Below are 7,836 nucleotides of genomic sequence, written 5' to 3'. Positions count from 1 at the left end.
GATTTCACTGCTGAAGAAATTAACACCATTGTAAACTAGGGTTATGGTAAATGAAATTCTCTTTTGCATCAAAATTCTCTACCAAATCCATAATCTCAAGCTCCAAACTTTGACAATGCACACAAATTTCTCAAGTTTGCATGAATAGCTCTTGAAAACTCAAAAATGTAGGGTGAACAAATGAATAGGTCAAACCCCAATTTATAAAAAAGTTACTTTAATTTTTTTCAAGGAGAATGAAATGCTTTGTACCACATCCTCAATTAATATATTCTCTTTCCCCAAATTTTAGTTGGTTTCTATGGGATACTTAGTTAAGAAACACTTCCATCTCAAGCTCAATTGACATAGTAAACATACCATGCATTTCACTAGCTCGGTCAACACTCAACTTCAACTTACTACTTTGCTATGTGTAACTCACCAAACATATTAACTTTCACTTTTACATAAGCTATCCTATCACATCATAAATTATTTGATATAGACTATACTTCATAATTTTTTAAGGAACTAATGTAAGATATATAAAAATATTAATATAGTTTCATACCTCTTTGCATGATTCAATTGGTAGTAGAGGTTTCACCTAATCCATTGGATGAGGTGCCACAAACTATAGCATTTGATGATCTTTATTTTATCTTCATTTTACATGTCTTACCCATGTGATCATGAATCTCATCAACATTAACTTTTTCTTTTCCTTTAGTGTCTTCCTCCTTAGATGTTGATGCTTGGTATCTACAGTTCCTACTCAAGTGACCAACCTTATGAATGTAGTGCCTCTCATGGTTGCAGTCTATACCTTGTTATATTTTTTATCTGAGAGATTCTTGTTACTCATGTTATTTTTACATTTGAGATGACTTGATGGTTAGATGTTATGCTTTGATTTCCAGTATCATAGATGTTAGATTACTATGTTGTTCAATTGATCATATTTGCATGATGATGCCTTTTTGAGATGACAATATATTTTGTGAGGATATCTAGTTATCTAGTATTTGGACATATCTTATGGTTTCATTTATATGTTGGATTTGATGGTATAGTTACTTACTTCATTCTTTCTTTGTGATGCTTTATGCAAAAGTGAGTGATGTAAATCGACTATTTTAGTATAATTGAATAAATGGTTAAATTAGATCATTTAATGCATTTATTGCTTCAACTATTTTATTATATGCAATTGCACTTGATCATGTGTTGTAGTATGTAGGATTTATGTCCCTGGCAGTGGCACATGGAGTTACTTATTCAGCTATTCATATTTAACCAATGTTCTCCTTGTATGGTTGACATATCCTATTTAATTATTTAAATTAAACCCTCCAATGATTTAATAAATCCATACTCATTTGCATTGTGTGATTAGACCCATGAGCATGTTTGTGCATTTAGATGTTCGTATTTTTCATGAAAGTTATTAAGGAATTCTGTGATTTTGGTTTAAGAGATTTTTAGGATTTATTTAATTTGATCTAATTCTCGGCAACTTTGTTGTAGATGAATTCCAATCACTTGGAATAACCTATTTTCATTTGGGTCAATTTTGGGTTTAACTAGGTGATCTGGTTATTTACCCTGATCCGTTATTCACTCAAAAAGTCAATAAGTATCCAAAAAGGAATTTTATTCTAATCTTCTCACTTTTGGAGATAAGAAAATTAAGAGCAATTTCCAAATCCTCTTCTATAGGATTGAGTTTCTATTCATTGTAGGAGCTGCAACTATGGGATCATTGTGAGATCAGTCTCATTGGATCCATCTCGAGGAGACCTCAGATTACCATGATTTTTGGCAACTTCTACAAGATTTTAATTTTCTTATTCAGATTCTTGTTTTTCCCTTTTGGCTATCAAGTAGGGCTCTCCTATTTGGTTGTTTCAGCTCTATTTTTGCTTCTATTTTTTGTAGTTGTATGACAAGAGGTTAAGAACTAGTTTTCCCCTTTGTTTATGATTGTTATCTCTATCTAGTTGGTCAAGTATGAGCATTTCCCTAATTTTTGGGATGGGGGTTTCAGGTTTTGCACTAGTATGCTAGTAATTTTTGCATATAGTGTTCGAACCTAATTATTATTAATTTTTTGTGGCTCATTTATCTTTGGTTTGAATGGTTTTTATTTTCATTGATTTTCATCGACGTTGGGTTTTTTAGATTTTGCCTCAATTTGTGTGCCACCTAGTTTTCTCAAGTTTTCTTGGCATGATGTTGGTCATGGATTTGGATTATCCATAGGATATCAATCTGACCACTATTGCACTTTTATGTTGTATTGGGATGTGTGTCACATCTATACTCCCGTACTCCCAAGTTTATATTTGATTGAGTGTTATTTTTCTTGTGTTATCATCCAACCCTTAATTTTATGATCTTCGTGTTGTTGGTGTACTCACACACAAGCACATGCATGTGTATTTTTCAAGTTCTTGCAAGGCTTGATCTCCTAGTTATTATTGGTGGATTTATTTCATTAAGGTTGGGTAGGGAATATGCATTGCCTACGACACTCACTATGTGATGAACATGGGTATGTAGGGTAGCACCTTGGAGGGGCTTCTCTCACAACCTTGGTGACTATTTCCCAGGTTGGTATGAAGAAGTTTCTAAATAAGTTATAACTAAATAAATTATTGGGTAATAAATCTAACATAATAAAAATAGTGAGCACCTGGTTTGGTTTGAGGACAATTCAAATGTGAGCACCCAAAGTTGATATGAGGATATTGTGCATGAGCTACCTTGGGGGAGTTGACTCCATGTGATATTTAGCTTGGGATACTTGATGCCAAGTGAAATACCCTCCATTGAGTCCCTAGATATTTGACCCATAGAGTATCTGACCAAGACCTGTTGTCCTTGCATTGTCTCATGATCTTGGTTGTAGTCTTCTTTGCTACCTGGCATGAGCGTTAGCCATGGACATTTTCTTTATGTGTGTTTGTGGTTGGATCACTATCTCCATTAGCATGGAAGGAATGGATCTACAGGTTCTATGTGGTTGGGAGGCATAGTTACATTTACCACTATTGGGGACCAATGTACAGAGATGATCTATTTCTAATTGTGAGCAATTCTTGATATTTTACTTGGTATATTTAGGTTTCTAGAGTATGTTTCCTTTTGATTTATGCTTTAATTGGAATGCTTGTATATCATGTTTATATGATGTTAGTTTCATTGATGCATTCCTTTATTATGATGGTTTAGCATATGGTTAGATGATGTGATTCACTATTAGTTGGAGTATCTAAGCTTTGTCAGATTAGCATGTAGATCTTCTTGTTTTATGATGTAACATTATAGTAGTAATGCCCTCATAAGACATCTTTGACTATCTAGTTGGTAGTTTGGGATGTTACATGTAGGGATGGCTAGGGCCTTTGAGGTCTCATGATTTTATTATGGTTGAGAAGAATGACACACAAGTTTAATTGTTTATGTACATTGCAAAGTTTCTTTCCTTATATTTTCATATGTTGCTCTAGATTAGATGGATAGTTGTGTTTACATCTGATGTTTCTTGTGTTTGAGTGTTCAAGCCTCGATTTGTGGATTTGGTAGTCCCTAGTGTGGAGGAATTATTTTTCCTATTTCTTCATCCTTTATTATTAATTTTTCTTGTTGTTTTTCCTTGCATTAGAGAAGGGTTTCCTCACATGAGAATGTGTTCTCTCAAGTGATAAATCCATTCCCTCACACAAAGCATGGTGGAAGCTCACACAAGATTATACTCTCTCATGCAAGACATAGAATTCACTCATGTGAAGCCTGGCATTCTCTCGTGCAAGCCTTGGTAGCAAGGCTGAGAGAATTGTTGGTTGACCCATATATTTCTTCATGCGAGAAGCTAGTTCCTCATGTGGTGCAAGGCAGTACCTTGCACGAACAGGTACTTCCTTGCATGAGCCTAGAGGTTGTATTTTCTTGTACAGAAAATAGGGGTACCTCTATTTTTTTTCAAGAAACACATTTAGGTGTTTCAAATACCCTTTTGGATTGCTCATCTTTCTAGGCTTTGACAGATCAAATATTCTAGGTTTTTTGTTGTTCTCTTTGTTCTTGTATTTCAATTGAGCATGTCAATTAGTAGTGATGCTTGGAGATTTATTGGCTTCCTAAATTTATTGGTTAAGTCTTCCATTATGATCTCATGATCGATTGCATGTTGATGTTGTTTAATTCCATGCTTGTTGTTTTAAAAAAAATTGGCTTTTATTTATCCTTGTTCCAAGGATCTCTAGGTGGGGCATTACATCTCCTATCAGAGCCCATGTTGCAACATTGGGATCTTTTTTTATGATCCCAATATGATATTGTTTTCTTTATGTACATTGTTATCATATTCTAGCTCATGCTTGTGACTCTTATGATTGTCATGTATGATTTTGACCCTTATCTTTTTGCTTCCTTAGTGATGCCTCCTGCAAGTAGACCTAGTGGTCAGGGTAAGAACCAATAGAATATCAATGAAGAAGAACACCATGAGGTGGAATTTTAGGATGGTAGGGAAGAATAGGGTAACAATCATGGTGGAATTGGAGCATTTATTCCTTTTATATAAGATATTATAGCTCAGTTGGGACCTCGTGTAGAGGAAAACCAACATAACTGTGGTCAAGAAGGGGGATCTTGCCATGGAGATTCCCATATGTTAAATAATAGAGAGGAAGAGGAGTGTGAGTGTGAGTGTTCTTGCACACCACCTATTGGAAGAGGGTACCATTAGATAGGTCAAGACCATAATGGTGAGGATTTCATGATTAGGACATTATGAAATCCCTTCAGCAGTCTAAACTGCCATACTATGATGGTAAGGGAGGTGGCCTCTAGGATGAAACTTGGTCACATGATATAGAATGTTTCAATTCCATGTATCTGTATATAACCAACTTAAGAGCCCATTGTGTTTTCATGTAGCTAAGAGACCACACATGTATTTGGTGGAACATTGAGGGATAGAAGCTCCAAATCAGTATAGAAGATCTCAACTGGGAGATCTCTAAGGATAGATTTAGAGAGAGGTTCTTATCCCCTTATTTTAGGGAGGCTCCCATGTGATTAAACAAGGAAACATGTTAGTGGATCAGCATGAGATTAGATTCTTTGAGCTTAGGTAGTACTCGTGCTATAACCATGATGAGATAATCCTTACTCAGGATTTTGTCTAAGGTTTGAAAGACTCCATCTTTGGAGAGGTCCCAATGCATCAACCTAGGAAACTTATTCTTGTTTTAGAGAAGGAAAGGATTATGGAGATTAATGTCTAAGTGGTTCAGTGGAAAATCAAGGTCTTAAAGCCATAGTGCACAAACTTTAGGGAAAACTTTAGGAAACGATGTTTAGTTTCCTCAGTCATGATCCCTAGGAAAGGGACAAACCTAGTTAGCACCCTCTTAGGGTGGTCAACATCATGGGAATTGACAAAAATGGAATTGAAATATGGGTGTACATAATTTAGGTGCCTCATGGAAGAAAGGGGATGACTAGAGTCATGGCCAAAAGTCTAAAAGGATTTCCCATCTCAAAGTAGTTAGTAGAACTCTACCAAGGGAAGTGCACCATATTTTAGTGTTTCTCAGGGTGGATAGGGATAGGTCTTCATTACAAAAGGAGCATTTTTCTCATGTGGTCAGCATATCCATAGGGTAGTGGAATGTCCTTCAAAGACATCTTCAAGATTGAATAGAGTTGTAGCCAGATTAGAGCCTACCATGGGAGATGCAAGTAGAAACCATCAAGTATTTACAGCAATTGATAACCGTCAAGCTAAGCATCAAGGTACTATAGTTGAGGCCACAAGTAAGTTACATGGTATTTCATCTTTATTATTATTTGAGTTGGATACTTTAGATTATTTTATTTCACCATATCTTGTTTATGAATGTGGGCTGGTGGTAGCATGTCAAGTCAATAGGTGGCAAGTAAATTTAGCCATACAATCTGAAGTGTTTGTGGACTCCTTGGTCAGTGGATGTAAATTAGACTTAGGTACCTTCACCACCACAATGGATCTTCACATCCTACCTCTAGGATCATATGATATTTTTTTGGGCATGGATTGGTTACCCATCCATCGAGCGAATATTGATTTTTTTGGTGTAAGTCAGTGCTTTGTGTTGATAACATAGGTAGCGAGGTAGAGCTTTTAGGGGTCTAGAGACCAGTCTCACTTTGGATGATCTTAGCTAATTAGCTAAAGAAAAGTGTGCAAAATAGATTTCAGATGTCTGTAGCCTCTATTAGCTATCTTGAGGAGGCCAAGAGTTATATGGTGGCACTTAATGATCACCCACTTCTTCATGAGTATGTAGATGTGTTTCCTAATGAGATACCAAGTATACCACCACAATGTGACAAAGATTTTTGGATTGATCTGATACCAGAAGTAGAGTCAATATCATGAGCTCCTCATTACATGACTACTTAGGAGTTAGTTAAGTGAGCTCAGATTTTAGTTGAAGGAATTGTTAGCCAAGGGCCACAATCCTAGTGTATTCCCTTGGGGTGCACTAGTCATCTTTGTGAAGATGAAAGATGGATCATTGCATTTATGCACTAACTACCGACAGTTGAATAAGGTGATGGTGAAGAACTGGTATCCTTTGTCAAAGATAGATGACTTGTTTGATCAGACAAAGGGAGCATAAGTGTTCTCAAATATTGATATTAAGTCAAGATACCATTAGCTTTGTATTCATGAGGTTGACATTCATCAGACTACTTTTTGCACACATTAAGGGCATTATGAATTCATAGTTGTACGCTTTGGGTTAACCAATACATCATTAATGTTCATGAGTTTGATGAATGAAGTACTGTATGCATACCTATATTAGTGTGTCATTATTTTTTTGGATGACATATTTATCTATTCTAAGACTATGGAGGAACATGAGGTCCATTTTTGCCAAGTGTTGCAGTGCTTGTCAGATTATTAGTCTTATGGAAACTTGAGTAAATGTGGATTCTTCCAGTATAAGGTGAAGTATTTGGGGCATCTCATCATAGGTGATGGTATTTCTATATATCTAGAGAAAATATGAGCTATCATGGATTTTTCGGTACCCACTAATTTTTTTGAGGTTCATAGTTTCATGGGATTGGTGGGTTACTACCATCGATTTGTGAAGCATTTTTTATGTGTGGCTCATCCCCTCACTTCTCCTTAGTAGAAAGGGAAGAATTATGTTTGGTGAGACCAATGGCAGGTAGATTTGATGCTCTTAAGGAGTGTTTGACTAGTGCACCATTCCTTGCAATACCTAATCGTATAGGTGATTCTATGGTTTGCATGGATGCTTCATTGGAAGGTGTGGGTGTAATATTGGTACAAGATAGTCATGTGATTGCATACGAGTCTAGAAAACTCAAGGACTATGAGCTTAACTATCCCACTCATTTGGAACTTGTGGTTGTGGTGCATGCTCTTGTTCATTGGAGGCATTTCCTTTTAGGACACAGGTTTAAGTTGCATAGCGATCATCGTAGCTTCTAGTATATCTTTACTTAGCCAAACTTGAACGCATTACATCATCACTAGATGGAGTTCCTATGTGAATATGACTTTTATGTTCATTGCATTAAATGGAAAGAGAATTTCATTGCCAATGGTTTGAGTAGGAGGTGACATGAGATATCAGTTTTGTCATTAGAAGCAAATTTTTGAGGTCGTATCTTGGAGGCTTTTCCTAGTGACACATAGTATCAAGAGGTGAGGGTAGAGATTGAGTCTAGATATACCCTTGAGGGGAGTTTTTTAGGTTATTCACAAGAGTCTGATGGACTACTGCAACACTTAGGGTGTATCTATGTACTAGTGTCTGGTGA

This window comes from Cupressus sempervirens, chromosome 8 (assembly GCF_028749045.1).
Source record: "Cupressus sempervirens isolate cs-2001-9-10 chromosome 8, ASM2874904v1, whole genome shotgun sequence".
NCBI lineage: Eukaryota > Viridiplantae > Streptophyta > Pinopsida > Cupressales > Cupressaceae > Cupressus > Cupressus sempervirens.
Note: the sequence above shows the minus strand (reverse complement) of the source record.